This window comes from Oryctolagus cuniculus, chromosome 8 (assembly GCF_964237555.1).
Source record: "Oryctolagus cuniculus chromosome 8, mOryCun1.1, whole genome shotgun sequence".
In the NCBI taxonomy this organism is placed as follows: Eukaryota; Metazoa; Chordata; class Mammalia; order Lagomorpha; family Leporidae; genus Oryctolagus; species Oryctolagus cuniculus.
Genome location: NC_091439.1, coordinates 99,605,620 through 99,631,393, shown reverse-complemented (window position 1 = coordinate 99,631,393; position 25,774 = coordinate 99,605,620). Strand labels below are relative to the sequence as shown.

General features: G+C 39.3%; 1 protein-coding gene across 13 annotated transcripts in view; it reads right to left on the bottom strand.

Moving 5' to 3' along the window:
- Positions 1-25,774, bottom strand: part of EPHA5 (EPH receptor A5) — a 368,448-nt gene that overhangs the window by 308,559 nt on the left and 34,115 nt on the right. The gene's annotated exons all lie outside the window — the stretch shown is intronic.

Below are 25,774 nucleotides of genomic sequence, written 5' to 3'. Positions count from 1 at the left end.
ACGTTTCCCGAGAGAAGCGGAGAGACACACACATGTACACGTGTTCGTATTTGTGATCCTTCTGCAAAACACTTCATTTTTTTATGTTTCTTGAATTCATTCTTTTCAGAGTTACCATTTGCACTTAGGAAGCATTCATGATATAAAATCTTCTAGCTTTTGACCTAAATACTTTATCCTACAATCCTAAAATGCATTTCTTACAAGTCTGAACTTACTTTTTGTAAGGAGCAACTCATCACCATTTGCCATACTATACGCATATGGTTTGCTTTAGGGTTTTTGAACAGATCAACATTCTTTACTTCTTGAGAGAGCCCACAGCTCACTACAGGCAGCAGGCAAAGCTATACCTGTTCTTAGTGTGAGGCCCAGAGGAGAGAGAGGTGTCAGAATTGGAAACAGAGAGAAGATGTTGAGTTGAATTAAAAAGAATGTGCTCCCCTTCCCTCAAGTCAAAGTGAATTTGCACACTGTTCTGTTAAATACATTAAAAATCAAATTAGGACAAAAGTTCCTTCAAGACACCTGAATCCCATTCCGGCTTTATCTGTAAGCAAGCCACCATCAGTCCTTTAACCTGCCTACAGAGACACAGGTAACATCTTAATTTTTTTAAGCTCTTATGTCTACCCTCTCTCTGTTCTTTACCTTTTATTTATGACAGTTACACACCATTGAAAGTTATTTAGTATTGCATATCTGTGGGTTAATATGCGTGTATCCTTTTGTAGGAACTGAAGTTCAAAGTGAAACTTCCACTCTTGAAACTAGGTACATGTATGGCCATGATAAAAGCAGACCACATTCTTGACTAAAGTTTTCTTTGTTTAAGAGTCTGCTAAAACAGAAACAATATTAAGATTCTCCAAAACAAAGAAAATTTAAAGAAATGTGTTCAAAAACAACCCAGAAAATTTGAGGGATCTGCTAACAGCTTTGCATAAAATTATAAATGTTCACATATGCAAAGCAGAAAACTGCAGAGTGGCCTAACTTCTGCCTTCTTAGAGTGTCAGGAAGACAGGCAGGAAGAAAAGACTGAATATTCAAGGAAGCGCACATTTCAAAATGCCATTGTGCATACTCTGACATTCGTATGTATCTCAATGAACTAAATTTCCCATAATATGCTGAAACTCAATGGAGCAAAGAAACAGGGTAACTGATAACCTCAGACAAGGTCTTGAAAAACTGATTCTCCTCTTAATCAGGGTACAGCCTCATTTGAAAGATGAACACTGCAGCAATGTTTAGCAAGATGAAACAGATAACACGAAATAAAAGCACTAAGGAACACCACTTGCTCACCCAAATTGTGTGTTCTTTATATATTCCTGCTATGACAATATGCACCAGCCCACAGGACACCCAGACCCAAAAGTAGCAAATGTTACTGAGGCCAGAATCAGCATGGAGCCAAAAAAATTGTATGCAAAGAGTGACTTTCACTCATCTATAAATCTTTTGAAAGCAAAGATGATAATATAGGCATTATTTAATACTCCAAAGCCAAGTAGAGTCCCTGGTACATGGTACATGGGTGACACGACATTTAGCATTTAATATTTACAGCTTGCATCATTTAGAACCATTCTCATTAGAATTTGAGCAACAGAAACTCTGTCACTGCTCCATTTACAATGTTCATGGCATGCATACAGTAGTTAGTATAAATATATATACTATTTAGGATAAAGCAGCTTTATAGTCCATGTTATTTGAGGAACAGACAAAAAGAAGTCACCAAAACCAAAGTGAAATATGTTCACAAACCATCATCCAACACATAAAGTAAAATCTAGAATGAAAGATACGGTCAGGTATCTTTCTAGGATATGAGTTTAAATGGTGGATATTCCCAGAAACTCTTCCAGAAGGTTCTAGCAGGTGCTACCGTTATTAAAGCTTCCAGCATGTTTACAGGCGCAGTTCTGGGCATCCTTTTGCTGCGTTTCAGCATCTACTCCTAGACTGCCTATGCAGGGTGTGTGTGTGTGTGTGTGTGTCACTGAGCGTATTAGCAATTCTGGAATACAAAGAGAAGGTACACTGGGCGTGAGCATCACCATCAGTATTCTGAGTTTGGAGGCGGCTACAGTCCATTAAGTCCTCAGATTAAAGTTTCCCTTAAATTCTATTTTGCTGCAGCCTAAGGAGTATGATTAAACCTTAGATGAGTGTCTTAAGGTTAAAATTATTCACTCAGGCCCAACTTGCTGGAGGCACCCTTATATTAGTTCTGTGAGATTGTAGTGTGTCCAGCTTGCTTTATTTTATAGAAAAGTAACTTTCTTTTGTGTAGAATCAGCTCTAATCAGTATTTGATTTGGTATACTCGTCAAAGATGAACCATAAACTTATTACAGTTTTTGATTAAATCTACCAACTAGTGTCTGGGTAAACACACTGAGTTAGAAATAATACTCAGTATTACAGCACTACAAAGCATTTCCAGGAAAACATTTCCACTTCTATCTAGTTTACTTTTTCACATATGGACCTAAGTGAGGTTACCAAAGAGCATTCAAGGCGGAGGTCACAAAGCAGATTCAATAAAGCCCTGGACAGGAAGTCAAGTGCTGTTGTCTATAAATGAAGACACAAATCTGACATCAATCCAAAATGTTAGCCAATGAGCCATCAAATTCTTCAGTAATTCTTAAGAAAATGGACATGTGTGGTAGGCATTTCATGAAAACCAAATTTCTTCAATTTAATATTTTTATTTGTAATATAATCCCCTTTTTAATGAAATTATAATGATTAAAGAGAGTATTTATGGGTTTTTATTTAGGAAGTGCTTTAAGTGTAATATCTGACTGGTTGATGAATGGCATCACTCCTCTTTAATTCTAGGAGATTCTTATGGCCTGAATCCTTTCTTTGACTGTGGAAAAAAAGGAATAAATAATGCCTCCTACTTGGACTTAGTCTGGCTTCTGAGGTAAACCATGTAGAGTATTTAAAATTCAAGTTCATGTAACTTTAATTATTAATAAGAGCTGAGTGGCTGGTGTGTCATGTAGAAATTCAGCAAAGCTGAGAACTGTCAAAACAGAATATTAATATTTAAAGATATGAACATATATTCATTATATAAAATCCTCATCATCTGATTTGTATAACATGAGTTTAGACCATTTAGCTTATGGAAAGGTTGCACCCTCATATAAATTGGAGATAACCTTTCTTAAACTTGGAAGTGATACAGCTGCCCAAAAAAGCACTATTTTGATTAAGAAAAGATAGGTCCTTAGACAATTCTTATAAAAGGCTACCAACATATATAAGGTTGGCACATATATTACTATTTCACATTACTGTTTCTAAGAGAATCACATTCAAAGTTAGAAGCTCTTTTACAACAGTGCCAGGGACTAGACTCTCATTACTGAAAAGGATGAAAGCATTCCCTTTCAACCTCAATTTACATTCATTTATTTGTCCTATCAGTCAACAATTATGGTGACCAAAATGATGCCACAGAGACACAACAGTGAACAGGAAAGATAACTGCATTCTCTTTGCATAATACTTAACATGCCATCAAAGGAAGCACAAAACAATGAGTATGTAATATATTAGTGTAATATGAGGGTATGTCAAAGTTCACAGAGAAATGAAATCAAAATAAAACTATTTTCAATAAAATTTTGAAATCTGTACACAGTTGATGTTTTTCTTTTATAGCTTTACAAGATGGCTGTATGAGGCGTGAGCATCAGGGTTTTGGAATTCTAGGCATAGGCAGAAGAGCCACTTCATATGTATTCAGGCATGAAGAGTTGAGAGTCAATGATATCCTAATGACTGCCTGAACGGGAATCTGTATACCTCACTATACAACAGAAAGAGATCACATCTATTATTATGATAATTCCTGATGAAATCAATGAAAAGCTGTACATGATGGAAAATATTTATCTCAGTCTTAGAAATAAATAAGCTAAGTGTTTTAATTTAACACAAACCATGTGCTCTGACCACACCATGACAAATACCACGATCAGCAATGAAAATTTAAGTTTCTATTTAGCAAAGCTACTTAACCCTATGTAAAACTTTAGAAAATGCTAAAAAATGTACATATCTGTTCCATCAATAACTAATGAACAGTGGACAGAATATTAAGGTAAAATCCATGCTATTAACCTACTTTCACATTACACTGCTACCAATTATGATATACTCATCGATCAAACAATGGGAAAACAAAAAAAGCTAGGACTTACTTATTATTTGTGATAAGGAGGTTAGAATAAAATGAAACGTTATGCCTTAGGAAATGTTAAATAATCAGGAGGTATAGAAATGCTGCCTAAGTGCCTCTCAGGGGGGGCACACCTCTGAAATTAGAGGCATGAGCGCATTTGCTGCTCATGCCAAAACAGGCCAGGGATGGGCACACCTGCCCCATAGGAATGTGGCAGCAGGAGCAGCAGGAGGCTAATGGACATGAATTGGTACTGGGGTATTTTTGGGAATTTGCAAATTTGCACAAGCATCTAAATGGGCCTGTCTCTGAAGATTTGCAAAACAGCTCCAATTCCTATTTTAGACCACCAGACGGAATTCCTTCTCCCAAATCTTTAAGTTGATGTATAATCTTGCTGATGTGCCTGCTGGCTTGTAGACTTGCTGGTATCTAAATAAAAGTGAGAGGGCAAAGCTATCCAGTGGTGCTCTGAGAATGGATGCTCCCATGTCCTGTCTCCTCATTTGATAAACCCCACAAGGAGGCAGTAACATAGAACGTATTGAATTATTTTAAACACAAAATCAACTTTAGTGAAACTCTGTAACAAAAATTCAACATTTTAGTTTGTCATTATTCACTATCTTTCATAATAATGATTCACAAATTCACTGCAGACTGTGGCTGCCACAGCTTGATGGATGTGCGCCATGCTGCTTGCAGACAGGGATAAGAACCTGTGTTTACTGCTATTAAGCAGTGATTTTCCCTTTGAAATCCTAACAAAAGAAATCTCATTGCTGTACACCACATAATATTTTTTAAAAAGTGAAAGTAGATGCCTCTAAGGTCCACCAACTGTTGAAAAATCACTTCATAAGTAATGGATGAATTCTGTACACAAAATAGGCATTTAAAAACAAGTGCTGTATAAAAAAAAAAGTTGTCACTGGCATAGATTTTCAGTGTTTATAACACAGGATGGATCTTGATAGCACATGAATTTAAGATTTGGACAACTAAGGAAAGGTTAAATATTTTAAGTGATCTCTTATGATGGGACATATTAAACTGCATAGTACATAAATTGTTGAAAAGCTAGTGAGAGCTAAGTTAACATCAGAATGTAATAATGGACTGAGGTAATAGAAGAAAAATCCAAGTGAAGCCAATTACGGTGATTCACAAATCTATTTTTTTCTGAAACTGCTAGTTTATCATAAAAAATATGTAAAATTGTTACCTGTTTCTTTACATGAGTATACAGAAAACATAATCTATAAAGAATTTTGCCCACTACATATACAACTCGGCATATGCAGATACAATCATACTTGATGTTATGCAGGAGGTAATACCACCACTTCCTCCATTCTTTAAATACTTGCAACTATCAATTACTACATTCAGGAGTGGTAAGATACCAAATATTTAAACCATGCTTAAAATTTATCTACAAAGATCTTTTGTGAGGTAAATCAACATTCTCATCTCTAGAAAGATTTAATAACTGACCTAGATGACCTAATTCTTAAAAGGAGGCCACTGCAAAAAATCAGCTCAACTCTTAAAAATAACTGGGGAGGAAATTGCTCACAATACAGTAATAACTGATTTGATTTACAGCTAAAAACAAATAGAACTTATCTTGGTATTACTCAATTGGCACAATCAACTTCCAGATCCTTGTATGTAGGTGTGCTAGCAATCATTTTAATACTCACTTAAAGAATGCATTTCAATAAATGCTAACTGAATATTACATACAGCATATTTGAGTAGCAATTTTACATTTGGAAAGAGGCATTATGTAAAACATGTTTTGATATTTAAATTTATCACTGGCAATGGAAGAACAAAATGCATTAATAAAAAAAAAAGTGATTTTGAACTTTTCAGGTTTCACAAATATTGTGGCCTAATATCATAAAATGTAAGATATGTTAACTATATTCCCCAAGTACATAGAAAACATGACCATTAGCTATGTCATTATTTGGCTGAACGTTACTCATTTGAATTTGAAGCTTAAATTTCCTTGTGTTGTACACAATGTGTACTGCTTCATGTATTTAATTGCACAAGGGTACAATTGGTGGTTCTTGGGCTCGCTTATTAAAAAGTCAATGAGTGCTTGTTGCATCTTTTTGTTTTAAGTGCCTAGCATAATTATGGCAAATGATTCATTGTGAAAAGTTTACTAGACAGAAATGAACAAATGAATCCAAAAATATATCAAGACCTTAGTTCAAAAGCATTATTATAAGGTTTTCTGTAAACACACACAATTTCAAATCAAAATGATATTTAGAAAATCTACTTGCCCATGTGTGATGCAGCAGATTTATGGAAAAGATACATTTCTTCTCAGGGGAGTGAACGTGAATCCATATAACTTTCTGTGGGATTTTTCACAGCTGCCTTGTCTGTCCTTACCATGGAGCAATGAATGAGATTACACAGATGTTTAATGAGCATATGAGCTACATAAATTATTTAGTTTCTCCCTTATACAAATTAAAAGGAAATTTGTTTTACTGAACACTCAGGGAAAAGGTAGATCTGAAATCCTCTCTAACCACAGTCTGCATGTCTAAGTCGGTGTGTCTCTGTACCTGAATGTAGGACAAGCCTGATCTGGCCCATCTAACACAGGAGAAACTACAGATAGGCTATGATTTCCAGGGGTAGGCTAGCCGGTTGATACTGTGTTGTCTAAGAAATGAACATTAAGAAAATGAATCTTAGGTACTGCTCTGTAAGCAATTACAGAAAAAATAAACTTCTATATTCCTATTTATCTGTGTTCACATACATTTTGAAAATGAAAACAAGTTCTTTGTTTGAATGAAAATGTTTAGTAAAAACTATATTTTGCTGGACATTTTTCATGAAGATGGTTACAAATATGGATGGTGAAATGTTTCCTGAGAGAACAACTTGTGAGAAGTTGCAAGTCCATAATTAAAGGAGATGTTAGGGGCCAGCCTTGTGGCATAGCAGGTAAAGCCACCGCCTATGACGCTGGCATCCCCTATGGACACTGGTTCATGAACCAGCTACTCTACTTCTGATCAGTTCCCTGCTGCTGGCCTCAGAAAAGCAGCAGAAGAAGACTAAGTCGTTGGGACCCTGCACGCACATGGAAGACCTGGATGAAGCCACTGGCTCCTGGCTTCAGCTTGGCCCCATCCTGCCTGTTGTGGCCATCTGGGGAGTAAACCAGTATGGAAGATCTCTCTCCCTCCCTCTCTCTCCATAACTCTGACTTCTAAATAAATAAGTAAATATTTTAAGTGTCTTTGCACCATTTAAAAAAAAGGGGGGTGGCTTGAAATATTCATAGAAGAATGCAACTGAAAGATTAAAAAATAGATATGAGCCCTTATCATAGAAGTTAAGACACTGTTTTGGTTGCCTGTATCACATATTGGAGTGCCTGTAGTTGATTTCCAGCTCCGTTCCCAAGTTCAGCTACCTGCTGACGCACTCTCCGGAACACAGCAGGTAATGACTCAACCAGTTATGTCCCTTTTACCCATGTGGAAAACTTACTGTGACTGCTGTTTAAGTGATGGTAGTTCCCATAGCTTTACACTATGTGAATTCACTTAAACATACCTCTTTAATGTATATTAGAACAGGCTGGCCATCCTTGTCTAATACTATGAAGTGCTTCATCTATAAAACCCTTTGGTTCATTTTTTGTGTTCCATAGCTATGTCATAAATCTTTCATCTGAAAATGTAGGGAGGCTGCACAACACAACAGAATCTTCATTTCAATATTTCACTGGTTGTATATATGAACTATATGAACTATCTTCAATCCCATCTCTAGTTTCAAAGGACAACACAATATACATACATATATATACAGATATAGATAGATAGATAGATGTCAGAAATGAACTTCGGTGCACTAATGAATAATGCTACCTTGAAAATTACTGATGTCTGGCTAGTTAGAAAGCACTATCAACACTGAATGAAATGATAGTAGTACTTAACCTTCTAGGTTAATGATATTCTAACACTGCTTTTGGGAACCACATTAAGTATCTTGATATTGGTATTAAAATTATACAGGTTATTTTCATCAAAATGACTCTATATGACCCTAATCTATATATTTTAAGAATGTAAAACAATTCAAAAATTATGATGATAAATGAACTATCCCATTATTTACTCTGGCATCAAAATAAGGCAAACAGCAAACCAGAGAATCTTATTTATGGAAGTGACTATTTTTCAAGATTATACTCACAGTTATGCCTTTAATTGTGCAGACTAGAAGGATTTGTGGTGCAAACTAAATAATCTTGCATTATTTGAATAATTTGTAATCACAGTAGACCTTGTGATTCATTGGCTTATCACTCATTTGCATGTTATAATCAACTAAATCCTATGCATGCCCAACTATACAAAACTCTGCCTAAAATGCAACTTCCCCAACTGCCTTGGCAGCAGCTGTGCTATCCCGGTGAATACATGAGGGATTAAGTTAGATGTTCCTGAAGTATACAAATAGCATTTCTTTTTATTTTTTTTTTTATTTTTTTTTTTTTTATTTTTGACAGGCAGAGTGGACAGTGAGAGAGAGAGACAGAGAGAGAAAGGTCTTCCTTTGCCGTTGGTTCACTCTCCAATGGCCGCCGCTGCAGCTGGCGCACCGCGCTGATCCGATGGCAGGAGCCAGGATCCAGGTGCTTTTCCTGGTCTCCCATGGGGTGCAGGGCCCAAGCACCTGGGCCATCCTCCACTGCACTCCCTGGCCATAGCAGAGAGCTGGCCTGGAAGAGGGGCAACCGGGACAGAATCCGGCGCCCCAACCGGGACTAGAACCCGGTGTGCCGGCGCCGCAAGGTGGAGGATTAGCCTATTGAGCCACGGCGCCGGCTCACAAATAGCATTTCTATTATCTTAGTTCCATATCAAATGTTAAAGAAATAAAATTGGATTGGAATATATTTGCTCAATGAGTTCAGATTCATAAACTATGTCATTAAATATTCATAATAGCATTTTAGAAGTGTTAAAATCATATAAGGGAATCTCACATAAGGAAAAGCAATATGAACAGACAATAAAGGTTGCCTTTCTCTTTTGTTTCCGTATGTTTGAATCTACAACTCGTCTCTAAGCAAGAGATAACTTTAGATGCAGCACAGGGACTCTCAGAACCAGGTCAACAATCACAAGGGTGATTTTCTCGGGCTCTAAGGAAACAATGAGCTAATAGGATGTTATTAGTTTTATGCCTACTCATAATAACTGGATATACACAGTCAAAGTAGCTTGGAGGGACAGAGGTATTTGTGTTATTAAAAAAAAAAAAAGAAGGATGACAATGCTGGTGGCACTGTGCAGTAGGTTAAGCCACTGCCTACAACATCAGCATCTCATGGCAGGGCGCCAGTTTAAGTACTGGCTGCTCTGCTTCCAACCCAGCTCTCTGCGAAAGTGCCTGTGGAAGTATCCATGAAAGCAGCAAAATATGAGCCAGTGCTCGGGCCCCTGCACCCACGTGGAACATCCCAATAGAGTTCCAGGCTCCTGGCTTTGGCCTGGCTGAGTTCTGGCTGCTGTTGCAGCCATTTACAAAGTGAATTAGTGGACAGACTGTCTCTGTCTCTATCTCTCCCTCTTGTTATCCCTCTGCTTTTCAAACAATCTTTTTTTTTAAATCTTAAAAAAAGAGAAAAGAATGAGGATGACTAAAAGACAATCAATGACTAGCAATAAGATAAAATATTCACCCAGAGTGGGACATATACCACTACAATACTTTGAAAAATCAAATAAGTCAATTAAATAAAGTATTGATTCCAGGGTAAAATTCATGTGCAAATTGGGCTTTAGAGATGCAGTAGATATAAGTCTGTCATAACTCATTTCATGACAATTTTTTATATCAATGCCTCTTTTTACAACTAAATAAACTTTATACAAAACAACTTTATACTGATGGAAATGCTTCCTCATCAGAATGCCTGAGACAACAATCAGATGAAACTGAGAATATTTTTCCAGAAGCACTGTCCTTCCTTTAGGAGTGCCAGCAGCTACAGCAACACTGACACTACGTGTCTGCATCTTCCTTCCCAGCCCAGCTTACACTGCTTGCATCAGTGCTGAACAGCTGGACTAAGTGGATCCACCATATCTGTCCTAGGTAGAATGTGCAGCATCTCCAGGCAATGGGAGCTGGTTGCTTCAATCAAGGAAGGGAAAATGGGAACGGTAGGGAAGCCATGGGCAAAATGAAGCAAACGCATCTTGTGTGTGGAGGGAAGAATAAATAACTGGTCAGAAGCAGGAACTAGAGACAGGAGATGACCACAGCCTGCCTCACAGGAGCTTGCCCAGTCCCTGGGTAACATTATTTCAAGAATTTAATCGATCTTAGGTCCTGAGAGTTAACAGTAAATCTTTTTCTTTCTCTTACACTAGCTGAAGTCAGTTTATGTTACTTGTAACCAACAGAAATTTAAGAGACTAAATAATAAATAACTGAATCAGTTTCAGTTATCTGGGAAACTATAAAGTTAGAATCCTTCTGGGAAAATAGCTCTGTAGGTGATAATTTATTTTAATAATGTTTGAATGAAATACTTCCCCCATATCCTCACCATCAAAGAGAAGAAAGGCAAGTACTACTTCAGCTGCTTTGAAAATAGAGCCTGTCCTACCTTACACCTTATACAAAAGTCAACTCAAAAAGGATCAACGACATGAATCTACAACCTGATACCATCATATTACTAGAGGAGAACACTGCTGAAAGGCTGCAAGACACTGGCACAGGCAAAGATTTCTTGGCAAAGACCCCAGAAGCACAGGCAGTCAGAACCAAAATAAACAATGGGATTACATCAAGCTGAGAAGCTTCTGCACTGCAAAATACTCAGTAAAGTGAAGAGGCAACTGACAGAATGGGAAAAAAATATGCAAAATATGAAACTGATAAAGGATTAAAATCCAGAATCTATAAAGAGCTCAAGAAACTCAACAATAAAACAATCCAGTTAAGAAATGAGCAAAGGATTTGAACACACATAAGAGGAAATTCAAAAGACCAACACACACATGAAAAAATGCTCAGGATCACTATTCATCAGGGAAATGCAAATCAAAACCACAATGAGGATTCACCTCTCCCCAGTTAGAATGGCTCTCCTGGGGCCAGTGCTGTGGCACAGTGGGTAAAGCCGCTGCCTACAGTACCGGCATCCCATATAGGTGCCAGTTTGAGTCCAGGCTGCTACATTTCTAATCCAGCTCTCTGCTACAGCCTGGAAACACAGTGGAAAATGGTCCAGGTCCTTGGGCCCCGGCACCCATGTGGGAGACCCTTCTGGGAGCTCCTGGCTCCTGGCTTAGGATTGGCCCAGCTCTGCCCATTCTGGCCATTTGGGGAGTGAACCAGTGGATGGAAGATTTTCTCTTTCTCTTTCTCTTTCTCTTTCTCTCTGCCTTTGTCTCTCTTTAACTCTGCCTTTCAAATAAATAAATAAATCTTTTAAAAGAAGAATGGCTCTCATACAGAAATCAACAAATAATAAATGCTGACAAGGATGTAGAGGAAAAGGTACACTGTTGGTGGGAATGTAACTAATACAGCCATTGTGGAAGACAATATGGAGATACCTCAGAAAGCTGAAAATAGATATACCATATGATCTAGTAATCCTACTCCTGGGAATTTATCCAAGGGACATGAAATCAACATATGAAAGAGTTATCTGTACCTCCATGTTTATTGCCAATTTAATTCACAATAGCTAAGATATGCAATCAACCTAGATGTCCATCAACTGATAACTGGATAAAGAAATTATGGTAATATATACACTATGGAATATTACTCAGCTATATAAAAAAAAAAAAGAATGAAATCCTGTCATTTGTAGCAAAATGGATGCAACTGGAAACCATTATACGCAGTGAAACAAGCCAGTCCCAAAAAGACAAATACCATATGTTTTCCCTGATCCGTGGTAACTAATAGAGTATAAAAAATGTAATGTATAGGAGTGAAGTTGATATTTTCAGATTTGATGACTGTTTACAACCCTTGTCCCTACTTTTGAGGAAAAGCATTTCTTTCTTCATACTATTTGTTGATGTCATTACTTAGTGTAGGGTTAATTTTATAAGTATAAAGTAAACTGAAAGTAGATATTTGTACAAATTATGAGAGAGAATAGGACAGGAAGGAGGAGGAAGGGTGGGAGTATAAGCAGGAGAGAGGGTAGGGTGGGAAGTATCACTGTGTTCCTAAATCTGTGTAACTGAAATACATGAAATCTGTCTACTTTAAATAAAATTTTAAAAAGAAAAGAAAATAGAGTTTGTTGCTCGGTGCTGGCCTGTTCCTGCACCTCTGCTTTACATTAGGCTTATTTGATGCACAGGGTTTCAGAGATTTGGCAAGCCCGGCATCAGTGAACCTACCAAAGAATAATCTTCTAATCTGCTGGCGATTGTTTCCTTCCTTCACTGGGAAATTTTCTTTCTTGCTGCCATGAATGTCATTTGATCTGTGAACATGAACTGTTCATCAATGCAAACAAACGTTTTGGGAAACTCTACATATGTGCTAGTAACTAAAATGCCAGGATGACTTTCAGCAAAATCACTCAAATTTTCTTTAATAAATTACCTGGGTGACTTATTTAACAAGTAAGTAAGTTTTCCATCTATAAGTTTCAAGGGATACATAGTTCAAAGCTACGTAGAGAATATGTTAACAGTCAAACACAATCAGCTCAGAAATCTGCTACAGGCATGGCCTACTACTATCTCATGGGGGGGGGGGGGACAAGAGCAAGAACCAAAACCAAGGATGATGGTGACATCACACAGAGTGCTTCAAGGGGCAAGGCATGGCGCTAACCACCACCATCACTGTCTCAGTTCTAATCCTTATGACAACTTTGGGTAGCAGATGGTATCTGACAACATTTATTGATGAGAAAACAAAGAACCCAAGAGACTGGCTAGGTACGTATCAGGTAAGAAGCCGTGGAGTCAGGTTCTGAACCCAGTTTGGCTTATTTCAACATCTTTACCCTACTGCCTCTCAGGCGACCAATGTTTGTATGAACTAATAATTCTAATGAATGTAGTAGGGAGTAGTCCCAGAGTTGCCCAGACATTTGTGTAGTTTGTGTGTTTTGCAACTCAAGCAGTCGTCATTCAAAACTTATAAACTTATCTATTCAAACAGTTGGGGATAGAAACTGTGTCCTCTTTTGTTACTGAAATCTCAGTGTTTGGCATGTAAAAAGTATTTTGGTAAAATAAGCCATAAAATTAAATATTTTTGGCTCAGCCTTGCATAAGGCCAAATAAATGAGAATCCCTAAAGCCAAATTTTGACATATTGTTTTCTCCATCCCATTTTTAGCTAAAAATGTGCAGCCTCTGGGGTCCAACAATCACCGCTTCTTAAAGATAAAAAGGCCTTATTATGTGTCAGATAGCAGCACAGACTTGATGTGAATGTATATTTGAGGCATAAGGTGAGGGTTAGAGGTAGGAACAAAAGGATCTTCATGCAGAGCAGCTTACGGTGTTCATGGAAACAATGGGCAGCACTACAAATATCTAATTTGCAGTGTGCTCAATACCTAAATAAGAACTGTATCGACCGAGCCTCGGAAGTGGTCATCCTTCTGGGTGGTAATGAAAGGTTTCACATTGCATAACTTGAGCTTGGCCTTGAAAAAATGATTAGCATTACCACGGGTAGTATGGAGGGCACAGGGGAGTATTTCAAGTTAATCCTGCAAAACACTAGAGGGAGAAATGTGTATTGAATCCTTTGCAGAGTTAACAAGAGACTTCAGTTCATAGGAAGGAAAAGCTGGTGGGGTGTAAAGTCTCAAGGACAGCAGCAACATCTAGCCTCCAAAAAAATAAAAATCCCAAGTTGAATAGTTTCAACCATCATTTCCTGCATGAGTGTGAGCACTGAACAGTAGAAAGGGAGAGAGACAGAATAAGGCAATGAATAGCAAAAGCCTCAAAAAACTTCAAATGGAAAGGAGTCTAGAGCATTCTTGCTTCCCCTGCTGCCTTTAATGGAAATAATCAACAGGAATGCTGGGTGATTACAGTATATTTTTTCTCTGTGGGAGAGGGAGATTATGTACTCAGAACCATAAAGCATTTGCTTGCAAAATTAATTCAAATTGAGTTGCATGGGAGCACTGTCACATGAATTGAAAACAGCTGAAGGATTTCTTTTTTTTTTTTCCAGGGAAAAAAAAAGGGATCATGATAAGCAGCAATCAAACCACTCGGAAATGTACCCGGTGTTTATTTAACGTCTTCATTAATGAATAGGAAGATGTGAGTATTAAAAAAAAAAAAAAAAAGCAACAAACAGCATTATATTCACATATGGAAAGTGGTGCAAATATTGAGAGAACAGATTTTTTTTTTTTTTCAGAAGAAAAAGGACTTTAGACTCAGATTCTGCATGTACTACATCATTGGGCAGGAAAACATCTACACAGAGAACCATCCAGGCAAATCCCTACACTAAATAACAGGGGAAAGGAAAATGTTAGGACTCAATATGAAACAGGTGGGAATTATATAGGAAGACAACTGTGTGCTCCAAGCTCGTGCAGATGTGCCTCGCATCACGGGAGAGGCAAGGGATAAGATTCCTTACAAAATACCTGCAACCCCTTTTCACAATGACGTTCCCTAATTGTTAGGTAACTGGAAAGCATAATTCAAAGAAGGAAAAAAGAATCAGACTAAGGGCATTTAGCCTAGCAGTTAGGACATCCATGCTCAATCCCAGCTCTGGCTCCTCCAAACTCCAGTTTCCTGCTGATGCAGACACTGGGAAGCAGAGGTGATGGATTAACCACTGGGTTCCTGCCACCAACATGGGAGACTGGATAGAGTTCTCAGGTCCAGCTCCAGCCCTGGCATAGTCCCAGCTGTTAAGGACATTCAGGCCGGTGCCGGAACTCACTAGGCTAATTCTCCGCCTGCGGCGCTGGTACCCTGGGTTCTAGTCCCGGTCGGGGCGCCAGATCCTGTCCCAGTTGCTCCTCTTCCAGTCCAGCTCTCTGCTGTGGCCCAGGAGTGCAGTGGAGGATGGCCCAAGTGCTTGGGCACTGCACCCACATGAGGAGACCAGGAGGAAGCACATGGCTCCTGGCTTCGGATCACACGCAGTGCACCAGCCGTAGCGGCCATTTGCGGGGTGAACCAACAGAAGGAAGATCTTTCTCTCTCTCTCTCTTACTAACTCTGCCTATCAAATGAAAAAAGGACATTCAGGGAGTGAACCACCAATGGGAGCTCTGTCTGTCTGTCTCCCTCTCTCATTTTTTTTCCTATAAAAGAATTGGACACAAAGCTAGACAAAGAGATGAGCATCACAGTGCAATCTGAAGAATAAAAAAAAAAAAAAAAAAAAAAAAAAACCAGATGGAGGTTGGAACTGAAAGAAGGATTTCAAGAAATGATATGCTAGTTGGGAGGGACAGAATTCTTCTCAGAATCACATACTTGAGGAAGTGACACTTAGAACAGAACCTAAATGGCAGAACATTTAGTGACCTGCAGTTAAAAAGAAGGGACTAACAAGAAGACAACAAGGATACAGGTCATCTTCCAGCTAATAATACAGGAGTGCTTCCAAAGTTCAAGGAAATAGAATTAAAAGGTATTGCATATTTCCCATGAACTTTTTTAAAAATGATCTATTTGTTTCAAAAGGAAAGGAAGAGAAAAAAGATATCTTTCATCTGCTGCTTCACTCTCCAAGTGGTTGCACCAGCCAGGTCTAGGCCGGGCTGAAGCCACAAATCTGGAACTCCATATAAGTCTGCTGCACAGGCCACACAGGTGGGAGAGACACAAGCACCCAGACCATCCTCTACTGCCTTCCCAGGAGTATTATCAGGGAGCTGGATTGGAAGTGGAGCAGCTGGACTCAAACCCGCACTCCAATATGGGATGCCAGAGTTGCAAGTGGTAATTTAATCCCCTCTACTACTATGCCAGCCTAACCCTGGACCTATGGATGAATTTTCCTATAATGTGGGCAAAGTGTTTCTGAGACCTTATAGAGAATATAGTTGCATTATTTTATATTGATTTTAAATATAAGGTAAAATCAGAGTGATAATGAATGAATAATACACAAACACCTCAATCCTACTTTGCAGGAATATACTGTGGCCACTACCAATTCATTCTGCGTGGTTACATATATTTAAGACATGACCAAAAGTTGTTTCATTTGCAGAAATAGAGCTGGACGTTTTAAATAACTTCCTTAATAACTGCTAAGTTTCTATGAGAGAAGTATAAATGCAAAATGTCATGTCGTAAATTATTTTTTAAATTATTTATCTTAATTACCTTATGGATCGGCCATGTTTCTTGTTTTTCTAAAAAATAATGACTACAAAGATACCCTGGATTGGACTTGTTCATTATCCTGTATTTGCATTATATATGATAATGTTCAATCCCCTTAGAATTCATTTCTATCACTGCCCAAATAAAGAGCTTTTCTACAACTACTAATGTGTTCTTTTTTTACCCACTTCAGCATCACTTTAATCTTTATCAGGCTCTCCATGCTCCACATGGGCCTCAGAGCTTGTCATTATCTCATTCAGTAGGAAGCAAAACCAAAATAAAATTCTGGCAAAACCCACGGTGATCATAACCAAAATGGAAGAGATTAGCAGTGCTCAAATATTTCTCCTCCTTTTCTGCCTTTAATTTTGTGGAGAAGGCATCATACCCCCCAGCACACAGACATACACACACACACAGACAAACACACACACATACACACACACACACACACTTATGCCAAAATCCAACTATCAGAATAGGCAATCCAGCTGAAGTTTTCTTGATTCGGGAGAATGCACATAAAACACTAACAATATATTCACAGTCCTTTTTGAGTAATCCAAAGCTGAGTTATTTTCTACTCTGAAAGTAGGTGCACAGATTCTCTATCTGAAATAGATCAGAAAATAGAACAAGAAAACAAGAAAAGCTATAAGCTCTTATTTTGAAGGACACATGCAGGGCTATTGCTTTTTCTTTCTGCTCCACTCCCCACTAGGGAAAGAACAAGTTACTCTATCGCCTTTGTATTACAAACAGGATTTAGGTCTACATTCTGAAATTCCACTTAAATTAATAAATTTGTATGAATGATTTTAATAGTCTCTAAGACAGACATAAGAAAAACTTTAAACCCTGTTCTCTTTATTTGACTGGGAGAAGAAAACCGCAGTGAAAACAAAAGCAGGGCTGGCAATACAACTCAGAGGTGACGCTCAGGGGAGCATGGAGGTTCCCCAGTGAGCACTACAGGAAGTGCAGACAACCCAGCAGGGAACAGGCTGGTTCCACCAAAGCAGAGGAGGCAGGTGCACCTACGATCACGTGCAACAGCAGCATGTGGGGAAAAAGAACAATCATGGCATTTCTAAGCATAATCTGCCCTAAACAAACACCACAACCATTCACTTTATTCTCATCAGACTAAGCCTTGAAAACACTTGCTAAAAATTTCCAGGAAACAATCATGTTTACGTCCATGCTCAGACTGTATAGATGGATCAACATCAAATGTTCCAGAAAGTGGCTGACATAACTCTAGTATAATTAGAATGAAGGAAAATATTTCTCTAGGGCTTGTGCACATAGGCTGGTAAAGTTCTGAATACCAGTTGACAGTTAAGGCAGAAAGAGAAAGAGAAAAGGAAATCTTAGTGAGAAAATAGGTATTTCAGACTCCATAGGCTCTCGTTATTCAGCCAAAAGATTCATCAGATAAAATTTCATTATTAATCCACCATAAAGATTTTCATAACTTTAACTGAAGTTGGATTTACATGAAACATAATTTTTGCCTTTAGAAAAACATATTTACATTCCTAAAGATTTTATATACCTTCTTCTAAAGTCTAGACTTGATACTGTTACCACACATTTGGCACTTAAGTGGCAGAGTGGATACTTGTAGAAAATGGAGTTCTTAACTTTATAGACAAAACTACTTCTCAAACTCCTAAAAGCTGGTATATTAAAAAAGAGGAATATTTTATGATAAAAATATATGCACTGTGATGCCACAAAAAGATGGTGGGGTGCTTAAATGCATTTTACCAAGGGAAGGAAGACAATTTGTAAAGGCTACACACCATGTGATTCCAAGCATACAACATTCTGGAAAAGACAAACTGCAGAGACAGTTACAAGAACAGTCAGAGGTTAAGTGAACAAGTGAGGAAGGAAGGGCATGACACAGAGGTGAACAACAGGGGTTTTCAGAGCAGTGAAACTGTTCTGTATGATCCTATAGTGAAAGACCCATCTCATTATATATATTTTTTTAACTTTTATTTAATGAATATAAATTTCTGAAGTTCAGCTTATGGATTACAATGGCTTCCCAACCCATAACTTCCCTCCTACCCACACCCCTCCCCTTTCCTGCTCCCTCTCCCCTTCCATTCACATCAAGATTCATTTTCAATTCTCTTTATATACAGAAGATCAGTTTAGCATATAATTAAGTGAAGATTTCAACAGTTTGCACCCACACAGAAAAACAAAGTGAAAAATACTGTTTGAGTACTAGGTATAGCATTAAATCACAATGTACAGCACATTAAGGACAGAGATCCTACATGAGGAGTAAGTGCACAGTGACTCCTGTTGTTGACTTAACAAATTGACTCTTGTTTATGGCAGCAGTAATCACCCTAGGCTCTTGTCGTGAGTTTCCAAGGCTATGGAAGCCTTTTGAGTTCAGTGACTCTGATCATATCTAGACAAGATCGTAGTCAGAGTGGAAGTTCTCTCCTCCCTTCAGAGAAAGGTACCTCCTTCTTTGATGACCCATTCTTTCCACTGGTATTCTCACTCGCGGGAGAGCTTTCATTTAGTTTTTTTTTTTTTCCCCAGAGTGTCTTGGCTTTCCATGCCTGAAATACTCCCATGGGCTTTTCAGCCAGATCCGCGGGCCTTAAGGGCTGATTCTCAGGCCAGAGTGCTGTTTAGGACATCTACAGAATGTACAACAGATCTACAACAGAAAGATCAAGCTCCACTATTAACTATGGACTTAGGTTAATAATAACATATCAATATTGGCTCCTCAAGTATAACAAATCTAACTCCATTAGTGCAATGTGTTAGTAATGTAAACAAGCTGGGTGGAATTTTAAGGTAAAGAATACACTTTTCTGCTCATGTTTCTGCAAACCTAAAAGATATATAATTTATTAACTTTTAAAAAGCAAGTGGTCACATGTTCACAAATATTTAAAAATAAAATCTGATGAAAATATTATTAAAAGAGGAAGGAAAACAGCATGAAACCTGATGTATCACAAGACCTCTTCCTTATTTTTAGTCCCATTATCAGAATCTAGTAACAGAAATACTATGACTGTTCAAGCAGTGCCCCCACTTAGTTGAGGTTAAAAAAGCTAGAAAAGCTCAATATAAGACCTTGACCAAAAAAAGTGATATGGAAGGAAAAATATGTATTTACTCAGATAAGTGGTGAAATCCATAATCAACTTACAATCAACTGACATCAATTAAGAATGAAAACACCCTGTGTTTTGCCTGTTCGTTTTGTTTACAATTAAAGGTCAGTTTTAGGAGTGGTCATTGCAGCACAGCGGGTTAAATCACTGCTGGAGATGACATATCCCTTTTCAGAATGCCTGGAATGGTTTCCAGTTAAACTTAGTGAAAATAAACCAGTTCCAGAAAGACAAACACCATATGTTCTCCCTGATTGTTGGTAATTAATAGAGCACCTAAAATGTAATCTTTAGGAGTGAAATTGCCCTTTTGAGATGTGATGATTTTTTACAGCCTTTGTCTCCACTGTTAAGAAACAGCGGTGTTTTTTTTTTTTTCATACAATTTGTTGAACTTTTTACTTAATGTAGGGTTAATTTTATGAGTATAAAGTTAACTGAAGGGGCTGGTGCTGTGGCGCAGCAGGTTAACGCCCTGGCCTGGAGAGCTTGCATCCCATATGGGCACCAGTTCGAGACCTGGCTACTCCACTTCCAATCCAGCTCTCTGCTTTGGCCTGGGAAAGCAGTAGAAGATGGCCCAGGTCCTTGGGCCCCTGCATCCACATGGGAGACCCAGAAGAAGCTCCTGGCTCCTGGCTTCGCATCGGCACAGCTCCAGCCATTACAGCCAATTGGGAAGTGAACCAGTGAATGGAAGACCTTTCTCTCTCTCTGCCTCTCCTCTCTCTGTGTAACTCTGACTTTCAAATAAATAAATAAATCTTAAAAAGAAAAAAGTTAGCTAAAAATAGATCTTTGTAAAAAATTAAAGTGGGAATAGGAGGGGGAGGAGGAAGAAGAGTGGGAGCACAGGAGGAGGGAGGGTACAGTGGAAAGTATCACTCTGCTCCTGAATCTGTATGCATGAAATATATGAAATTTATATACCTTAAATAATTTTTTTAAAAGTGAGGGAATAAATTGTCACAGCCTTTTAAAACAAAACGAAACAAACAAACAAACAAAAAAAAAAAAAAAAAAAAAAAAAAAAAACAGGCCTGGAATAGAGTTCCACTTCGGCCTGCTTCTGACCCAGCCTCTTGCTAACGCACGTGAGAGGCAACAGATGATGGCTCAAGTACATAGGTTGTTGTCACCCTCACGGGGCACCAACATGGAGTTCCTGGCTGTTGGCTTCAGCCTAGCCTATCCCTGGCTCTTGGGGGCATTTGGGGAGTGAACCAGGAGATGGGTGATTTCTGTCTGTCCATTTGTCTTCTACTCTGCCTATAAAATTAATCAATTTATTTAATAAAAGTTAAGAAAAAATAAAACAAGTATAAATTCTGGAAGGTTTTTTCTATTTATAACCTTCCCCTCCCTTTAATCATATTCCAAGTGAAATAAGAGTGCTAAGTCCACATCAAGTGCTGTGGCCTGACCACTTTTAATTTCCACCGACCTCACAGGACCAGTCATATGCCAGAGAGAGAGCTGAATGCTTCTTTCTTTTAGTCACCAAAGTCTACTTTCTGATTCTATTTGCAAAGAAGCAATACAGAAGGAGCTTTGTCAGCCACCATTCTATTTCTTTAGTAATTCAGGGGTCACATGGTGCATTCAAATGTATGTCATTTTTATGCTAAAAACAGCACCATGAGATACATGCTATAACAGCCATCCACTCTGCTTAACCAAAAGGAAAGTCTACATTCATGAGGCCCAAAGCATTACAAACAATTATACACAAGTCTGGGAATCAAGTGACTTATCCTATTTAGTGTGTGTGTGCATGTATGCTCATATACTTTTATATTTATACAATGCACAGACAACATAAAAATGCAACATATATTAAGTACCCAATGTGCTATATGTTGTTTCTTTTTCTAAGATTTTTTTTTTAAATTTTATTTATTTGAGAGGTAGAGTTACAGACAGAAAGAGCAAGAGACAGAGAGAAAGCTCTTCCATCCACTGATTCACTCCCCAAATGGCCACAATGGCGGGAGCTGACCCAATCCTAAGCCAGGAGCCAAGAGTGCCTTTAGGTCTCCCATGCAGGTGCAGGGGCCCAAGGACTTGGGCCATCTTCTATTGCTTTCCCAGGCCATAGCATAGAGCTGAATCTGAAGAGGAGTAGCTGGGACTTGAACCAGCCCCCAAACCAGATGCCGGTGCCACAGGAGGCCTAACCAACTATGGTACAGCGCCAGCCCTAAGATAGACAGACAGACAGATAGATAGATAGATAGATAGATAGATAGATAGATAGATAGATAGATTTGAAAAGCAGAAATGCAGAAAGAGATCTTCCATCCCCTGGTTCACTCCCTAAATGGTCACAGCAGCCAGGGCTGGACCAGGCCAAAACCATGACCCAAGAGCTTCTTCTTGGTCTCCCACATGGGCGCAGGGACCCAAGCACTAGGATCAGAAGTGGAATACCCACGCACCCCAAATGGGTGCCAACACTGCAGGCGTAACCTTCTATACCACACTACCGGCCCTGCTATACAGTATTTGAGAATGAATGACCTACCAGGGAATATGATGCAACCCACTCTTGTTACATAAAGCTGTCTTTGAGGGAATTTGCAATTTCTTCTCCAGAACCAATTCCTCTTTTCTCTACATCAAAGGTCTTGCACCTTCCAGAACCTTCTCATGAATATGAAAACCTAACCATCTGGGTGGTCCATCTCTGGTGTTAAATAATCAGTATCATGGAACACATGGCTTTGCAAGAGGCTCTGTCTCCGCCGGCGCCACGGCTCACTAGGCTAATCCTCCACCTGCGGGGCTGGCACACCGGGTTCTAGTCCCAGTCGGGGTGCCAGATTCTGTCCCGGTTGCCCAGGAGTGCAGTGGAGGATGGCCCAAGTCCTTGGGCCCTGCACCTGCATGGGAGACCAGGAGAAGCACCTGGCTCCTGGCTTCGAATCACTTGTCAATCAGATGATTTCTTCCCCAGGAAGTACTTCCCCTTACCCGGGACCTGGGGGCAGCACCATGTACACACTAACATTTTCTAAGGTCATAAGAAGCCAGGTAAAGTGGCAGCTCTCTCTGTCTCCACCCAGAAGGAGCAGTGTTGAAAGTCCCTCTTGACGTTTCCTGGCCCACTCTCCCTAGATAGAGCCCACAAGCGCAGGTGAATTCCCTCACTTTGTAAATAAACACTGTCACACTGCACATCATGTTTGTGCCTATACTTAAAATTTTTCTCTAAGTAAAAGGCAAGAGTCTAGAATAGACATTTAGGCCCAACCTAGTCCACAACAGTATGAGGAGAAAAGAAATTAACTAAACGATCAAAGGAAGGATATTATGGACTGTCAGCACTACAAGTTCTTCTCCAGGTCTCATATAGTTGGTAATTATTGTAAAACTGAACCTCATGGGAAAGCCATTTGGAACACAGTTAAGTCATGCTTGGGACATTCATGCTCCCTATCTGAGTGCATGGTTCAGAGTCCCAGATCTCTGCTTCTGATCCAGCTTCCTGCTACTGCAACCCTGGGAGGCAGGGGAGAACGGCTCAAATACTTGGGTCCCTGCCACCTCTACATGAGAACCAGACTGAATTCAGGCTGCTGACTTCAGTTTGGCCCAGTTCTAGCTGCTGCAGGCAGCTGAGGAGTGACCTAGCAGATGAAGTTCTCCCTATATCCATCTCTCTATCTCTTCCATTCAAATCCAGTGAAAATAAATGAGCCTAAAATTAAACCTCAGTAACTTCTGTCCTGTTTTATAAATTTTAATAAAGCCAACGGAGTAAGTTAAACTTCCAATAAATATTGATTGATGTTTTATTCCAAGTCAGAAATGGATCCCAGTTTTAGAAACACTGTAGAGTAGTAAATATGGAACCACTCCAAGAATTCATCAGATGGCTGAGTATGGTGTAGCCACACTAACTTATGCCACTCTGAGATATGAAAAGAACAAAGGACTGCATTTCCAGGGGTCTGACAGATGGAAACTTTCGTGAAGAACTGGAAAAAAAAAAAACAAGGACGACTTTGCAGGATGAGAGAGAACACAGAGACACCGCTGCAGCCAGCCTCACAGCGCAGCCAGCTGTGAGCAGCCCTCTTACCACATCAAGGTAGGAAAAAGCTGTCACACACTGACAGGGAACCTTGCAGTCATCCGGTGACTTTTACTTCAGCCTGGACAGCTGACTGGGGTCAAGCAAGTGCTGGGCTTGGAGCAGGCAAGAGGATTTACTTGCTTCCTTCCAAATGCCCACTCCCACAGAGCGCCATACTGGGCACCGGAAAATCCTGCAGTGCAGCTCTGTTCTCCACCAGCAGCAAACTCAGTCAGGACAAAGGAAGGACCCTGCACCAGTAACTGCGGGATCAGCCCCAGAGCTCTGCTCACGCACCCTATGTGAGAAAGGGGGATTCACCTTGCTTGTGGGGGCTAACACCAGAAGCTGCCCACAAAAAAAATCCATGCCCACCCTGGGAGATCAAGATGATGACCCCACTATTTCCTGCAACACCCGGACTGTAACAATTCCTTCTAAATTGCTCAGTGCCCCTGGAATCAATCCAGTGGACAAAGGGAATAATCTACCTGAATTCCAGCTCTCTGGGCTCATGGCCTCCACGGTCGAATCTCCTAGACAACTTAGAGTCACCTTGGAGGACTGGAACAGGGTTCACTTCACATCCTCCAGTTCTAGGACTAGGGCTGTTGGTATTATAAGCTCCAGCACCAGCTGGACTCTCCTAGCACGACCTCCGGAAGGGTCCAACCATATCACACAGTCCGAGAGCCACAGCACTATTTTTCTTTCTGTTTTTCAAATTAGATGACCTCATTGGTCCTACTCTAACATATGCTTATTTTTGCTTCCACCTGCTCAATCTAGCTGTAAGTAGTAGGCCCAGTACTGAGTTTTTCATTTTAGCACTTTCCAAATCTAGAATTTGTTTGTTTCCTTTTTTTACATTTTCTCTTTATTGATGTTTTGGATTTTAAGAGATATTATTCCTATCCTTTGCTTTAGTTCTTTCACTATATATAAAATAGAAATAAGTAAAATTTGTGGGGAAGGAATTCTCAATATAATCTCTATTGTTTTTGCCCTATATAATGGTAATGCTTTCTTGTGTCTTTGTCTCATAGCTTTTTGTTGAAATTAAGATGGCTAAAATAATATTTTGTGGAGACTACGCAAACTGGACTCTTCCCACCCTCCAAAGCTTGTTGTCATTTATTTGTATAAGTGACTTCTCTAAGTGAATCCTGTGAACACTGTATTGCCATCAAAGTCATTACTTCGTTACTTATCAGCTAATGCTTTAGCAGATTTCTCCTAAAAACCTCAAAACAATAAATGTCCTCCTCTTTGCTCAGGATCTCTGTGTTTGTGTGCATGTGTGTGTGTGCGTGTGTTGGAGCACCCCTTAAGCATCCAGATAGCAGACAGGCAATTAAACTCTGCCATAAGCTGGACTTTCTGCTGGTGCAGGCCCTCCAGGCCTGTCAGTGATGAACAGTTTTAGGGTTTTCTCAGGCCTTGCTTGAGCATACATACATCCCTGGGCATGTACACAGCCCTACCGATGAGCACACCCTTCCCAATTCTCAACAATGTACTGGAGAACTTTAAAGCTCTTGATTTTTGTACACAGTCTATTGTTTATCTCAAATTTTACTCACTGCCATAGACCAGAGAAAATCTGGGCAACTTCCTCTCTGTTTTGAAAAATGCTAAAGCAGGAAAAGGCTTTTTGCCTAGGACATCCCAAAGTCCAGCGAAATCAAGACTGCCACACAAATGTAAACTTCGAGAGAGCTGCCGACTCAAATCATTACAATTCTTTGCTATGGAAGGTCGGAAGAATCTCCTATCCTATTCTGCTACCTCTACTGTCTACCAGGTTGCCAGTCTTCAGGTTGATGGCAGTTTTTTGCATTTCAAGGCTATCTCAAGGCTGGGGAGGTGGAGGCCAGGCGAAGAGGATATGCAGGCAAGGTGAAAGACTAAAAGATTGAATCACTCT